The sequence below is a fragment of the Quercus suber genome, unplaced genomic scaffold (genome assembly GCF_002906115.3).
Source record: "Quercus suber isolate HL8 unplaced genomic scaffold, Cork oak 2.0 scaffold_138, whole genome shotgun sequence".
Classification (NCBI taxonomy): Eukaryota; Viridiplantae; Streptophyta; class Magnoliopsida; order Fagales; family Fagaceae; genus Quercus; species Quercus suber.
The window spans coordinates 547284-564518 of record NW_027069600.1 but is presented as its reverse complement, the minus strand read 5'-3'; the positions used below and the strand labels follow the sequence as shown (position 1 = coordinate 564518).

Genomic DNA, 17235 nt, shown 5'->3' with positions numbered 1-17235 from the left:
TGTAATATAAAACTCGTCGGTTATAAAAACTCAAATTTCTTCCGCTCCAAGATACTCTCTTAAAAATAACTTCGCGGACTCTGTGTCTTTCTCACAAACTTTCATTTGCTTTCCCTATCGATCTCTCAGGTATTCTCCAATTCCCTTGTTAACTCTCACAACAACACTTTGATTCCCAGTTTTATCATTGAAAAAGAGCATCTGGGTATTTCATAAATCTCATTTTTATGTCTTCTTTGTCAGTAGAAATAAAAAAAAAAAAAAGAATGTCTCAGGTAGCTGTGGAGGCTTTTCCAAAGGGTGGTTTCAGTTTCGATTTGTGCATCTGGGAATGGCATGCTTTCTAAAAAGGGTGTTCCTCCTCCGTCTTATCGCAAGACTGGAACTACTATTGTGGGTCTAATTTTTCAGGTAACCCTTTTTATATTGATGATGCCGAAAAAATCACTAGTGAGTCACACGTTGCTCGACCGTCCAAAGAATCACCTACACAACAAAAGAGAAAACCTACAGAGAGCACCGGTGTAGTACCGGCCGAATACCCTCCAAAAGTTAAGTTAGAATCTTTTACAACTCTAGAGTGTTAAAGAGGGTCAATTATGCGTACCTTGACTTTTGAGGGTATTAAGGTTTTTATAGTTGTAAAGGACCGACTCTCTCTTCCTTGGACTAGGAGTCCTTTCCTTATAGGAAACCTAATGAGCGCATATTACGGGATCCTTTCCTTATAGGAGGCTTACATTGAGCATGGGAGGCAAGTAATTTCCTTATATATTCATGCGTGAAGGCCAAGCAAAGGTTTTACTTTTGCCCTGTCAGCCTAGGACCATCTACTTATGTTATCTCCGTCAGCTACCAAGTGATGGCATCGGTCCCCAATACTTCATGAAGGACCACATGCTCCTTCAACATTTATGTCCGTCGGCTTCAAGGTCTTCAGTCCCCGAATGTAACTCATCCTGACAGCTCAAGTTGTAGATTCTATCTCATGAGTAAGGCTAACGGGTTTAGCCTGGACACTATAATTTTGCTCATCAGTTGCCCCCTACTCCATATCTCCGTCAGCTAAAGCTGACGGGTTATGGAGTTATGTTTCCTATTGCTATCTTTCATTTTGGTCAAGAAAGCAATTCAGAGGTGGCTCCTCAAGCAGCCAATATTAAATGCTCAGACACGTGGCATGTTTTGGTTGGCTCTGCTTCTGGACGAGGGCATCGCTTCGTCTTCTGTGCCTTTTTCCCTTATATATAAGATTCACTTCTTCCCTCATTTTTCCATTTCATTTCTACTAATTCTTGGAGAGAAGATCCGTCGCCTTTACTTCGCCAGTCTCCTAACATCGTCACCTTGAGTTGCTGCTATTGCTTTCAAAAACCGTCACCCGTTTTCAGGAACTTGTAAGTCCCTTTTTCTTTTCTTCCTTTGTACACATTTTATTTCAATTAATTTTTCAATAGCGAGGTCGTCATCCTAGGTGCTTAGAATAAATCCGTCACTTGTAGGTAGTTAGATGTCGAGTGACACGTTGAGTGATCAGTCGTCGGTTCGCGATGGAGTGGGCTACGACGAGGTATTTGGTTTAGGTGATGAGTTCGGGAGCTTTTTCTGGTCGTTAGAGAGAGAGTCATCTGCCCAATCTCCTGATGAGGAGGTAGGGAGTCACGGTGATGAAGGTCAGGAAGAGGTAGTAGATGAGGGGGATGATGTTGAGGTGGAAGAAGAGAGGGATACTAACGGAGATAAAGGTGACGAGGAGTCCTATGAAGGAACTTCAGGAAGTCCTGAAGGTAGCCATCCCTTTATCCTTCTTGAGGAATGGGCCGTCAATAAATTTTTACCAAAAATGAGTAAGAAGATTTTCAAAGAGTTGCGCATTCATTACCAAATCCCAAACCACATCCCTATCCGTCTACCCAGAGAGAATGAAAAGTGCTATACAGGGAGAACCGCAAACGTTGGTATGTATGATGCCATGTTTGCTGCCGGGCTCAAATTGCCTCTGACGGCCTTACACCATCAGCTGGCTGATTTCTTAGGATTGTCTATTAGCCAAATTGCCCCAAACTCATGGAGGTTCTTTATAAGTGCTAAAATCCTATGGGGTCGTCTAAGTGGAGGACACCATCAGCTTACTTTAGACGAATTCTTCTATTGCTATAGACCCTAACACCTTTCTTCATCCAAGGGGATGTATCATTTTGTCGTCAGGGAGAGGGAGTTAAGTTTAGTGTCTGAAATACCAGATTCCAATAGGGTGTGGAAGAGTAGATACTTTTTTTTTAAAGGGACGGACTAGGTATGCCGTCAGGAGGAATGGGAAAATATTCCCCATGGTTATTTTGATAATACATGGGCCCTCGTCAGGGACTCAGGTTTTAACTAACAGCTTTTAACCCCGTCAGTTTTTTACATATACTTTATTTATTTATTTTTTATAGCGGCTTAACATTGTCAGTTTATTCTTCTTTTCAGCCAACATTCGCCCTTTCATAACTGACGAGCAAAGAGACTTTATCTGTCAGATTCTTAAGATCCCTTTGGAAGAGCGAAAGTGCCAGAATTTAATTACCCTTGACGCTTTTCACACATACTATGGAGGTCGGGAACCGACGGCGGAAGCTCTTAAGTTAGAAGAATTTTCTCACCATCGTAAGTAGTCTTCTCTGTAGTCCCGTCATTTTCAGTTATTGCCGTCAGTTTTCCTCAAGTGTCCCATTTTTGTAGAAATGGAGGCAGCAAAGCAACGTATAAGGACTACAGTTGCCTGTCAGAAGGAAGAGAAGAGGGCTAAGGGGGAGCTGGCATCTTCGTCAGCCCCCAAGATCGTCGTCAAGGGTTCGCAAAAGAGGAAACCCGACGGGAAGGACGGTCGTCCCCTTAAAAAAGTGGCCGCCACTTCTGGAAGAGAACCCCCAAAGAAGTCGCCCCCCAAGTCTGGTCACGGAGCTGGTAAGGGGGTGATGACCTCTTTTAGTCCTGTTCTCGAGGGTCCCCGTTGCCTGCTGACGCATAAGGACTATGCTGTCCAAGAGTTAGAATCATTCATAAAGTCGACGAACATAGATTCTTGTGCATTGTTGGAGACTGAGGATTTGGGAGCGCCAGCTTTATTTTACTTAACACAGGTAGGCCGTCTCTCCTAGCAATATCCTTTCTTTTCTTCTCATCATTTTTTTTAACTGATGGTTGTGTCCTTTTTAGGCCCTGGCACATGTAAAAGCGCTCTAGGACCGTTGTGCGGCTAAGGAAGGGGTCGTCACCCGCGTCAGAAAACACAATACCAACTTGCTGAACCAGCAGGTGCAGTACAAGGACGCTGTCTGTCTCTTGAACTTGGAGCTGAAAGAGACAAAGCAGAAGCTGGAAAAGGTAGACCGTCAGAGGGAGAAATTAGAGCAAGAATTGATGGCCCTACGTGATCAGGTGGAGACGGCTGGGGCTGACGCGGTCCAAAAGTTTAAGGCGTCAGATTCCTTTATCAATTCCTGTGGGGGGATATTATGGTACTAGATTTGATGACTGCCTTAAGCAGGTCGCGTCAGCCTTACCATACTTAGATCTATCTGGGATCACGTTAGATGATGCTCCGCCAATGATGCCTGCTAATGACGCCGTCTACATCGACGGTGATGACTCTAAGGACGCTCTTCCAACTGAGGATAGTGGCGTCGTTTTGGCCCAACCAGCTGCAAACCCTCCAGCCACTACTTCCAATCCTTCTGTGGAGGTCCTAGATGGGGAAGACCCCCTTATTCAGAAAAAGTAAAAAGACTTCTCATGATGCCCCTATTGTTCACTCATCATTTCTTTGTAATTGATATCCTTTGTTCCCTTTTGCAAACAACTTTGTTAAGTGCCCCTTGGGCTTTTATTTGTAATTCTTAAACAATTTTTTTTAGTGCCCCTTTGGGCTTTAATTTATGAGTGACTCACTCTTGCTTGCAACACTTTAGTAACCGTTGCCTTTAATTATGTGTGTATGGCTATTCTATTCGTGTGCTTCTTGCCTTATAGACTTAGTTTTTTTTCACGTTGCAGGCTAAGGGCATTAGCCTGGCTGTGGGTTATAATTTTAGTAGTAGTGATTATTGATTCAACTATTTTAATGACGTCGTTAGCTTAGTAAAGTTGTTGCCCCCACTATGGGATTTTTAGCTGCTCCTTCACTTTTGAAGTTGTCCATGTTAATGTAGGGCTTGTTTTGTTTTAAGGGTTTGTTACGTCCGTCGGCTTCTTGCATTGGACTTATCCCTTGTTAAAGTTCCACTTTTTTTGAGACCGTCACTTTGTTGAGTCTGTTCTTTTTATGAGTCCATCATGTGGACAATTAATTTTATGGCCTTGCCCGTATGGACTTAGTGGAGCCATTTTGTTGAGACCGTCACCTTAATAAGCCCGTCTCTTTTGATGAGTCCGTCGTGTAAACAGTTAATTTTATGGCCTTGCTCATATGGACTTAGTGGAGCCATTTTGTTGAGACCGTCACTATAATAAGCCCGTCTCTTTTGATGAGTCCGTCATGTAGACAGTTAATTTTATGGCCTTGCCCATATGGACTTAGTGGAGCCATTTTGTTGAGACTGTCACTTTAATAAGCCCATCTCTTTTGATGAGTCCGTCATGTAGACAGTTAATTTTATGGCCTTGTCCATATGGACTTAGTGGAGCCATTTTGTTGAGACCGTCACTTTAATAAGCCTGTCTCTTTTAATGAGTCCGTCACGTGGACAATTAATTTTATGGCCTTGTCCATATGGACTTGGTCTCTGGCCTATCCTCTTGGGATTGGCTCGTTGGTCTTGAGGACTTTCAGTCGCCCATTGTTGCAGACTGAAGATTGTCTACTTAGGATTTTTTACCTTTCATGTTATTTGTCTTTTGCAGACTTGTAAATAGAAAACGTCAGCCTTTCTGAATAAAACTCCTCTTATTGTCATGCATTCATAAAAAAGTAGCTCTAAAAAAAACTTGCCCTTTGGGCTTATTGTAGTAAAAACTAAAAGAACTTGCCCTTTAGGCTTATTGTAACAAAAACTAAAGTAATCAATAAGTTTGAGGAGTAAAACTATAAATGAAAGGAGGTGTTGTCATCATCTCTACTGGTAGTATTTTCGTAAATGCTCTGCGTTCCAAGGAGGCGGCATCTTCCGTCCATCTGTCGTTTCCAGGTGGTATGTCCCCTTCTGATGTAGGACAAAATATTCTAATTAATTTCTGTAATCTTTTATATTCGGTATTTTTATGTAATTTTCGTTATTTTAGGTTTAGGGCATTTATTTCCTTGTTTTTAGGTGTTTTTAATGTTGTTTAGTCAAATTAGGGTTTTATATGCTTTCATAGCCGCTTTAGGGTTTCTAGTTACCCTAGGTTTTGTTTTTACTATTTAAACACATTATAGCCTCCAAAGGCAATTCAGTTTATAGTTTATTGTCAATAAAAATTCAGACTTATGTCTTTTGTGTTCTCTGGTGGATTCCAGACTTATCACCTTGTGGATTCAAGGAATCCCTCGTAGATTCGAGGTTTACTACCAGGAACTAACAGTTTAGTTTCTGTTCCATCAAGAGAGCATCGTGTGTACTTTTCTTTAGGCTTCCGCGACATCAGTTGGTATCAAAGCCTTGACTTACCCTGGTCTGATGGCTAACCGGCGAGACGGTAACCACCACAACAATGACGGCGGTGACAGCGTCAATAACCCAGTCCTTACTAGGGCTGAGTTCCTTAATTTTCTTGATGAGAATCACCAATTTTGTGAAAAGAGTCAGAAAATTATAGGCAAAATCCAACAAAAGATTGCTACTCTTCTTGCTAGGAAATCATCTTGCAACAACAATGTTTGATATATTCAAAGACGCACTCCTAACTATAAGAAAATTCCATTCTTTGATGGAGGTATGTGTAGAATGGATTTTATTGACTGGCTTCTTGATTTAGAAGAGTATTTTAATTTTTGGAAGATTTGTGATGAAGAAAAGGTGCGGCTTGCATCTAATAAATTAGACAATGAAGCAAAAGAATGGTGGGAAGACGTTCAAATTGATAGAAAGCGACGAGATAAGCATCCAATTCGCTCTTGGCAAAGAATGAAAAGAGTATTAATTGATTTATGGTTTCCTAATGACTATTATGATATACTAGATTATACAAGTGTTGATTATAAATCTGTATATTCATATGAAAAGCAATATATTCAAAACCAAAATTATGACAACCAAGTCCATGTGTCAAATAAAGGAAAGGGTTTGAGGGTTGAGAAGAAGCAGCCTATTTCTAAAGAAAATTTTGAAGTGGTTAGAAAAGATCAAGATTTGCTACAAGTTATTGAATTGAAGATTGAAAATACCACTTGTCAAAAATTTGAAGAAGAGGTCAAAGAAATGAAGGTTGAGTTGATTGTGAATAATGACAGGAAGGAAGAGATGGTAATTAGTGAGAACATTGTGGAAGATTCAATTGAGGTCAAATATGAGGATGAGTCCACAACTCACAATTCTCAGGTCTCAGTTGATTTGTTGAAGATGACTACACAATATGTTGATTTTCTTGGAGTAGAAAATTTTAATTTTACTATCAACCCTTTGTTGATTGATGTTGCAAATAAATTGAAGATAGATGAGAAGAAATTTTATGCTACACTTTATGACAGATTCAAGTTTCAGAACCAGATCAAGTTATTAAAACATTCAAAGTATTTGTTTATTTGGAGTGGAAGATTTCAGATTTCAAGAATGATCTCGAGGAAGAGTTTATTTCAAGTGAAAGGGTCTGATGTAGGACAAAATATTCTAATTAATTTCTGTAATCTTTTATATTTGGTATTTTTATGTAATTTTCGTTATTTTAGGTTTAGGGCATTTATTTCCTTGTTTTTAGGTGTTTTTAATATTGTTTAGTCAAATTAGGGTTTTATATGCTTTCGTAGCCACTTTAGGGTTTCTAGTTACCCTAGGTTTTGTTTTTACTATTTAAACACATTGTAACCTCCAAAGGCAATTCAGTTTATAGTTTATTATCAATAAAAATTCAAACTTGTGTCTTTTGTGTTCTCTGGTGGATTCCAGACCTATCACCTTGTGGATTCAAGGAATCCCTCGTGAATTTGAGGTTTACTACCAGGAACTAACAGTTTAGTTTCTGTTCCATCAAGAGAGCATCGTGTGTGCTTTTCTTTAGGCTTTCGCGACATCACCTTCCTCTGCCACGCTGTGACCCGATAAGGCCTTTCCCAATTTGGGCCGAGCTTTCCTTGGGTTGGGTCTCTTGCTGCAGCCATGACTTTCCTTACGACGAGGTCTCCAACCTGGAATTCTTTGTGTCTGACTCAGGAATTGTAGTACTTCGTCATACGGTCTTGGTACCGTGTGAGCCTTTGTTTCGCTGTTGCCCTGACTTCATCTATCAGATCGAGCTATAGACGTTCTTCATTTTTGCTTTCGTCATAGTTGTGCACCCTGTAGCTTGTGAGTCCGACTTCGGCTGGGATGACCGCTTTGTTCCTATATGTTAGCCGAAACGGTGTTTCTCCTGTGGACATCCTCGCCGTCGTCTTGTATGCCCAAAGTATGCTTGGCAGCTCTTCAGGCCATATACCCTTTGCCCCCTCAAGCCGAGTCTTGAGAATCTTGAGCAAGGATCAGTTCGTGATTTCGACCTGTCCATTTGCTTGAGGGTGGGTGGGGGAGGAGTAGTGGTTCCGTATCCCCAATTGTGAGCAGAAGTTCCGAAATGAGTCGTTGTTGAATTGCTTCCGAGACCAAGACCTTAGAAATGCCAAACCTGCATACGATGCATCTCCAAACGAAACTCCGTATGTTTTTCTCTGTACTGGTGGCCAGGGCTTCAGCTTCCACTTATTTTGTAAAGTAGTCGATGCCGACTACTAGGAACTTCAGCTGTCGTATTACTGTGGGGAATGGTCCCATGATGTCTAATCCCCACTGAGCGAACGGCTATGGTGCCGTCATTAGTGAAAGTTCTTCAGGTGGTTGTCTGATAATATTGCTGAACCTTTGGCACTTGTTGCCGGTCCTTACATAAGCCTCGGCATCCTTCTACATGGTTGGCCAAAAGTACCCCGTTCGTACTAGCTTGTGCACTAATGATCTTGACCCTGAGTGGTTTCGCAGATTCCCTCGTATACCTCTCTCATAACGTAGTCTGCTTCTTCAGGACCCAGGCATCTTAGGTAGGGGCGGGAGAAACCTCTTTTGTACAAGACGTCTTTTATCAGAATGAATCTCGCTGCTTGGACCTTCAACTTCCTTGTGGCTTCCTTTCTGTCTAGCAATACGCCGTTCTTTAAGTAAGAAACTAATAGCATGGTCCAATTGCTTTCAGAGCCTACTACCTACGTATCGATAAAATCTATTAATGGAGAGAGCTGTACAAAATAGAGTACGTTATCTATGGTGGTCATGTGTTTGGTCGAGGCAGCTTTGGCTAAGCGGTCGGCTTGCTCGTTTTCTTCCTGGGGGATTTGTATGATTTTGGCCTTCAACTCCTCTACCCTCTTTTTTGCTTGTTCCAAATATTTCTTCATTCTTTCACCTCGACATTCGTAGCCCCCGTTTATCTAGTTGGTGATGACCTGAGAGTTGCAATAAATGGCCACGCTCGCGGCTCCTGCAGCTTTGGCTAGGTTGAGTCCTGCTATTAAAGCCTCATATTCTGCTTCATTGTTTGTGGTAGGAAAACCAAGGCAGACCATACACTAGACTACGTCTCCTTTGGGTGTTAGTAGCAAAATGCCGGCCCCTTTAGCTTGTCTATTGGACGACCCATCCACTTGTACGCTCCATTGAGGAGATTCCTCTGCCCCTCTGTCTTCGTCTTTTGTAAATTCTACTATGAAGTCTACAACGACCTGTCCTTTGATGGCAGTTCGCGGGCGGTACTGAATGTCAAACTCGCTCAATTCTATGGCCCATAGTGCCAATCGTCCTGTGGCTTCAGGGTTGCTCAATGCCTGTCGTAAAGGCTTGTCGGTTAGGACGATCACTATGTGGGCCTGAAAGTGTGGCTTGAGTTTGCGTGCCGCTATCACTAGTACGAAGGCGAGTTTCTCCATCGGCGGATATCTTTCTTCGACTCTGCGAAGTGCCCTGCTTGTGTAATACACAGGCTTTTGCACTTTTTCTTCTTCTCTGATTAGGGCGACAAGATAGAGAAAAAGTTCTTCACCTGGCTGCGAGGGACTCAACAGAGGCGGGGAAGAAAGATAATTTTTTAATTCTTCGAATGCCTGCTAGCACTCGGCCGTCCACTCGAAAGATCTCTTTAGCGTGCGAAAGAAGGATAAGCATTTGTCTATTGCCCTTGATACAAATCTATTCAGTGTGGCTATTTTGCCGTTGAGGCTTTGTACTTCCTTCACATTCTTTGGCGGTGCCATTTCCATTATGGCCCAAATCATGTCCGGGTTAGCTTTTATGCCTCTTTGTGACACTATGAACCCTAGGAATTTTCCCACCGTTACTCCGAAGGCGCATTTCCCTGAGTTGAGCTTCATGTCGTAAAAGCGAAGAATGTCAAACGTCTCGCTGAGGTCTTCCAAGTGGTCTTCCTCCCTTCGACTTTTTACCAGCATATTGTCAACGTAGACTTGGACATTTCTGCCAATTTGCCGCGTGAACATCTTGTTCATAAGCCTTTGGTATGTCGCGCCCGCATTTTTTAAGCCGAAAGGCATTACTTTATAACAGAAGAGCCTTGACTAGTTACGAACGAAGTTTTCTCCTGATCAGCTTCATGCATTCGGATTTAATTGTAACCAAAGAAAGCGTCCATAAAGCTTAATAGCTTGTGCTGGGTCGTAGAGTCTACCAAAATGTCGCCTTATGGGAGGGGATAGCTGTCTTTAGGGCAAGCTTTGTTTAGGTTAGTAAGGTCCACGTACATCCTCCACTTCCCATTAGCTTTCTTGATCATTACCACGTTTGCTAACCAGTCGGGATAGTACACCTCCCTAATGAAGCCTGCCTTTTGTAGTTTACCAACTTCTTCCACAATTGCTTGGTCTCGTTCTTGGGCGAAGAATTGCTTCTTCTGCCGATTGGGTGGACAAGAGGGCGACACATTCAGCGTATGCACCATGACTGAAGGGTCAATTCCTGGCATGTCTTCGTGGCTCTAGGTGAACACGTCTTGATTTTCTTTAAGGAAAGTTACGAATGCCGAGCGAATTGCCGGGCTTGTGAGAGTACCGAGCCTGGTTGTCCTGTCTGCCCTGAAACTGTCGAGAGGTATTTCTTCAAGCTTTTCTACCGGTTCTGCCCCCATTCGTTGTTCCTTGATGCTCATTATTTGCAAATGGTTGTCCATCTCTAACATTGCAACGTAGCATTCGCGCGCGGCTACTTGGTCTCCTCATAATTCTCCCATTCCATATTCGGTAGGGAATTTAACCATCAGATGATAGGTTGATGCTACGGCCTTCTAGGAGTTAAGGGTAGGTCACCCTATAATAGCATTGTAGGCAGAGGAGCAATCGACCACAAGGAACGTAACATCCTTAGTGATCTGTTAGGGGTAATCTCCAATGGTAACCGGTAAGGTGATTGCACCTAAGGGGTACACTTTTGTTCCACCAAACCCAACAAGCGGAGCATTGGCCGGGGTTAGTCGCTCTCTGCTGATCCGCATTTGTTGGAATGCACAGTAGTAGAGAATGTCTGCAGAGTTCCCGCTGTCGATTAAGACCCAGTGCACATTAAAGTCTTCTACCTGGATACTAACGACAAGCGCGTCGTCATGTGGGTGGTGGAGGCATCAGTCATCTTCTTCTGAGAAGCTGATAAGGGGATTGTTGATTCGTGGCATCTTTGGAACGACGCTGGTGTGTTGAACATTCTGGACCATTCTAAGATAGGTCTTTCGAGCCCTTTTTGATAGGCTGTTGGCGGCCGCGCCTCCTACAATCATCCTTATGTCTCCTAAGGGCTGTCTCAGACGATCGTTATCTTATCGGGAGGCTTGCTCTTAAGGGGGCAGATCTGCCCTTTCCTTGTTAACGAATTTCTGCATCTTTCCTTGCCTAATGAGGGCTCAATTTGCTGTTTCAAATCATAGCAGTCAGCCGTGTCATATCCGTGGTCAGGATGGAAGCGATAGTATCTGTCCCAGGATCATTTGTTGGGATCCCCCTTCAGCTTTCTAGGGAAAGTCAATGCCCCCTCGTCCTTGATTTGCATTAGGACTTGGTCGATTGGGGCGGTTAGTGGAGTAAAGCTTGTGAACCTCCCCATAGGGGGCTTAGAGCATCTATCATCTCTCTGCTCTCTGGTTCTCGCCATCTTTCTCCCTCTTTCCTGTTGGTTATCTTCCTGCCTTTCTCTTTTCTTAGGTTTTTCGCCATGAGCTAGTAGAGCGTCTTCGACATTCATGTATTTGGTGGCCCTGTATAGTACGTCTAACATAGTTTTCGGGTCATTCTTATACAATGAAAATAAGAACTTACCCTTCTTTAGGCCATTCGTAAATGCTACCACGAGTAACTTATCGTCCGCTTCGTCAATGGAGAGTGCTTCCTTATTGAAGCGGGCTATGTAAGATCTCAATGTTTCATCCTCCCGTTGCTTGATACTCATTAAGCATGCAGTAGACTTCTTGTACGGATGCACTCTAATAAATTGCGAACTGAATTGGGCGCTCAGCTCTTTAAAGGTGCTGATGGAGTTAGGCGTTAGCTAGCTGAACCAAATTCTCGCAAGGCCCTTTAGTGTTGTCGGGAAGGCTTTACACATAATCTCGTCCGCTACTCCCTAGAGATGCATCAGGGTCTTAAATGTTTCTAGGTGGTCAAGCGGATCCTTGACTCTATCTTAGCTTTCAATCTGTGGCATGCGAAACTTTTGCAACAGGGGGAAGGAGTTGACGGAAGTAGTGAAAGGTAAATCGGTTCGGTGAACCAAATCGTGTCGCTAGACACCTGTCCCTTGAGGGCGTTCATCATGACCTTCATTTGTTCTTTCATAGCCTGTATCTCCGCGATAACAGGAGGTGAAGCTACATCAATGAGGGATGAGAGGCTGATATTTTGTCGTTCTAGCTTGCTTGGGGCGTTACTACCTTCAGGCCCCCCTCGATCTCCTTGTATAGCACTGGTACCTTCTTGTTCTCTCTGATTGTTTGGTGCTGCATTTTTCTGGCGCAACTGTTCTTTTAGGTCGTGGTTTTGCTTGGTGAGGCACTCCACAACTGCGACGAAGGTTTGTATCTGTCTCTCGTGGGGAGTCATGGGTGTTCCTCCTCTTGGATGTTATTGGTGGTCGCCATTGAGCAGGTTAGCACCATGTAACTCTTCTGTCCGAGAAGCCATAATGTGGTCTTTGAACACGAAAGAAACTATCTGCGCTTTCCTACAGACGGCGCCAACTGATGATGCCGAAAAAATCACCAGTGAGTTACACGTTGCTCGCACGCCCAAAGAATCACCTACACAACAAAAAGAGAAAACCTATAGAGAGCACCGGTGTAGTACCGGCCAAATACCCTCCAAAGGTTAAATTAGAATCTTTTACAACTCCAGAGTGCTAGAGAGGGTCAATTATGCGTACCTTGACTTCTGAGGGTATTGGGGTTTTTATAGTTGTAAAGGACCGACTCTCTCTTCCTTGGACTAGGAGTCCTTTCCTTATAGGAAACCTCATGAGCGCATATTACGCGATCCTTTCCTTATAGGAGACTTACATTGACTGTGGGAGGCAAGTCATTTCCTTATATATTCATGCGTGAAGGCCAAGCAAAGGTTTTACTTTTGCGCCGTCAGCCTAGGACCGTTTACTTATGTTATCTTTGTCAACTACCAAGTGATGGCGTCGGCCCCAATACTTCATGAAGGACCACATGCTCCTTCAACATTTATGTCCGTCGGCTTCAAGGTCTTCAGTCCCCGAATGTAACTCATCCCGTCAGCTCAAGTTGTAGATTCTATCTCATGAGTAAGGCTAATGGGTTTAGCCTGGACACTATAATTTTGCTCATCACATATCAATTTGTTTATTGTTTTATATGATTTTGTTTTTTTTTTTAGATTTTCTCTCATTGTGAGTCTCTTTTTAGGATTAATTGCTCTTAATTCACCTATGGTTTGAGTCGAATTCGATTTGTCATGCTGGTCTTTCAGTGAAATGTGATTTAAACGTAATTTTTTTTAATGATTTTGGACTAGTTTTTGTTAATGAATTAAAAGTCATGTTGGTAAAGTTTATTGTTTTTAATTGTATATTGACAAATTGAACTTGGGCTGAATCACTGGTTGTAAACTAGAGTTGTTACTTCCTTTTATTAAATTGGGTTTGCTCACTAGTACTCTAGTGTTATGTTAGTAAGGAGCATAAGCGATTTATGTTGTGGTTTTGAGCTAAATTTGATGAGAATGTTATATGCTCATATGAGGTAATGACCTGAAAACACAATTAATTAAGGGTCCATTTAGTATTGCAATTTAGTAGGGAAAACAGGCAATTTTCAATAAATTGCAAATATATATATATATATTACAGTTTGGTTTTGCATTTTTAAGAAAATTTCATTCTTAAAACTAGAGAAAAAGTATGTTTTCAAATCACAGCTCATGGAGTGCTTTTATTAAATTTGCCTCATTTCACTCTGTCAATTTTCATAGAAACAATACTTTTCACAGATTTAATCAAAAGCTTATTTGTGTTTCTAAAAGCATGTTTTCAAAAAACAAATTTTGAAATTGATATTTTATTCAAAACTAACATTTTTTAAAAACTAACCCAAATGGACACTAAGTACCTCTATGCGCGAATATGGACTCGTGTTATTGAAAGTGCTGCATTATATGCTCCCAGTTGGAATTTTGTAGTGGGTTTATTAGCATGCTTGAATCTTCAATTCTTTTGAAGATACTTTTTATTAATTTTTTTGCAAGTCTCTAATGCCCTCATGAACTTGAGCACTTATGTTTTGCTTTTTGGAAAGAGAGAGAGAAAGAGAGGGAGGGGGGGGGGTGGGGACTGTGCCTTTTTTTTTTTTTTTTTGGTTTCTTCGATATTTTTAGAGAAAGAGAATTATTATATGATCTATTCGAATATATATATATATATATATTAGTGTTTGGTTTTGCATTTTTAAGAAAATTTCATTCGTAAAACTAGAGAAAAAGTATGTTTTCAAATCACAGCTCATAGAGTGCTTTTTTAAAAAATTGCCTCATTTCACGCTGTCGATTTTCATAGAAACAATACTTTTTACAGATTTAATCAAAAGCTTATTTGTGTTTCTAAAAGCATGTTTTCAAAAAACAAATTTTGAAATCGATATTTTATTCAAAACACACATTTTTTAAAACTAACCCAAATGGACACTAAGTACCTCTATGCGTGAATATGGACTCGTGTTAGAAAGTGCTGCATTATATGCTCCCAGTTGGAATTTTGTAGTGGGTTTATTAGCATGCTTGAATCTTTAATTCTTTTGAAGATACTTTTTATTAATTTGTTTGCAAATCTATAATGACCTCATTAACTTGAGCACTTATGTTTTGCTTTTTGGAGAGAGAGAGAGAGAGAGAGAGAGTGGGGGGTGGGGACTGTGCCTTTTTTTTTTTTTTAGTGAAGTTCTTAGTAGGACTTTTCTACCAGTCATTAATTTTATTAATCCCTTATATTTCGTGTGGATTTCAAGTTTCTTTCGACTTGCTGATATACTTTTCTCAATTTGTCACCAGGATGGTGTCATTCTGGGGGCAGACACAAGAGCCACTGAAGGACCTATTGTTTGTGATAAGAATTGTGAGAAAATTCATTATATGGCACCTAATATTTATTGCTGCGGAGCAGGAACAGCTGCTGATACAGAGGCTGTAACAGGTATCTTTGAGTTATAAGAAAATGTAGCCTGTACTTGTTTTTTATGCTTCTGCTATACATTTATTTCTATGTGAAAACTGTCATCCATCTGTCTATCTAACTCTTTTTCAGTTTTTATAGTTATCTTAAACTTTGTTTTCCTTGCCGTTTGTCTTTTCTAGACATGGTCAGTTCTCAGCTGCAACTACATCGGTATCATACTGGTCGAGAATCTAGGGTTGTCACTGCTCTTACTCTTTTAAAGTCTCACCTTTTCAAGTAAGCACATTTTCTATTGACATTGTCGTCAGCAATGTAGCTCTATACTTTTTAGTAGATGATAAGGACAAGGAGGTCTAATTTCTTCGAGACTTGTTCAGATACCAAGGTCATGTTCAAGCTGCTTTGGTGCTTGGTGGAGTTGATGCTAATGGACCACATTTGCACACTGTGAGTTGGGTTCAATTCATTAACATTTGAACATATATTGTTTTCTTGTTCTTCATGATACTGATTTTAGTTTTGGAATTTATTTCATTGCACAGATCTACCCTCATGGATCAACAGACACCTTGCCATTTGCTACAATGGGTTCTGGTTCCCTTGCTGCAATGTCTGTTTTTGAGTCGAAGTACCGTGAAGGGCTGACAGTAAGCGAGTCTATTGTCTCTGCTATATGATTGGAAGTGCTTTTACCATCAACTTTGGTGTATCTAACCTCTGTGGAATTAAGTCAAAAATTCTTTTTTCTGTCATCACTAAACAAAACTAGAACATGACTCGGTCTACTTTGCAAAAGATTCTTCTAGTTTGGTTGTAATTGTGTTTTCTGAAATGAAGTTCATTGTTCTAATAACCAGGTGCTGGTTTTTTGTTGTTGGAGATTATTTAATGTTTCTGTGGATAATGATTTTCAAATACAATTTTCTACAGAAAGAAGAAGGAATAAAATTGGTGTGTGAGGCTATTTGCTCTGGCATATTCAATGACTTAGGAAGTGGAAGCAATGTAGATGTTTGTGTGATAACTAAGGTTTGTGGTTTCATTTTCTTTTTTGTTTGAATTTTTTTATCCCTTAACCTAGACCAGTGTCACTAACTGATTTTAATTATGCTTGTTTGTCTAGGGACAAAAAGAGTACTTGAGAAACCACCAGTTACCAAATCCTCGCACCTATGTCAGTTCCAAAGGATTTTCATTTCCCAAGAAGACTGGTTAGTAATTCTATCCTAAGAATCATTAGCCGTCTAGAAGTTAATTGACTTATATGCTCTTATCTATTGATGAATGAAGCTAACTTTGGATGTTTTAAAGTATTAATTGGTTACAGTAAATTTGTAAATTTAATTCTTAGTTATTTACACTTTGTTTGGTTTATATTAAATTTTCCCCTCCTTGATTGGGTAAAGTTTTTCACTTGTTCTCTGGGCCCAATATAAATTTCCTTAGAATATAGATTGGATTTGAAGAAATAGATACAGTGGCAAGTTGAATCCAACAATTAGCCAAGTCAACAGAGAATAAATGAAATGTCTCAATCTCCTTTTAATATGTACTTATTTTCTATTTCTTTCTCCTTTTAGTAAAGAAGCAATGCAGTGTCATTTTACTGTTTCTGATTTTCACTTAACCATTTCTTAAAAAATTCAGCAGAAGATTATGACACTTTGGTGTCTCCGCTAATGACAATTATTTGAATGTGGTTAATTGTTACAATAATATTTAGGATGTATGAAAGGTTTGTGACTATGGCAAGTGTGCCTAATTGTGTTAAATGATACCAATTTATTCGCTGATTCATTTTATATACTATTCTTTCGTTTCTATTCAAGAAGATGCATCAGGCAAGGACGATCAATACTATCTATGTTCTGCATGCAAATTGATGCATCCACGAGTTATTGATCATCTGATACCATCAAATTTTCATGGTTGCAGAGGTTCTATTGACGAGGATCACACCATTGAAAGAAATGGCGGAAGTGATTGAAGGAGGAGATACAATGGAAGAATAAGATTTTTGATTCAACTCCATGTTGCAATTTGAATGAATTTCTATTATACCTCCTTTGCTTTAGATCTCTTTGTGTAGAGTGATTTGAATGAACTGTTTCAGGTCTAATGGTCAATATCAAACTTTGGTCTATTATGTTTGGCAGATTCAAGCTCGAAATCATAGTGAGTGCCTTAAATCTTGTGACGTGCCTTAAATTTTTAAATTTAAAAAATTACTTGAGGTTTAAAGGTATGAGTATTTTGAAATTGAGAAAGATACACAAATGACAATTAACAATTAACCTTCTTAAAAGTTAACCTTCCTGTAACAATTAACAATTAACCTTCTTCAAGTTAACCATCATGTCACTTCTCTAATAGGTGATTTCCCCCGTGAAACCTTCTTAAAGTTTTTTTTTTT

The 17235-nt window shown here is 40.5% G+C and overlaps 1 pseudogene; it reads left to right on the top strand.

The window, feature by feature from the left end:
- The first annotated feature begins 266 nt into the window (after positions 1-266).
- On the top strand, positions 267-17014 carry LOC111986624 (proteasome subunit beta type-7-A-like; annotated as a pseudogene).
- Positions 17015-17235: the final 221 nt, after the last annotated feature.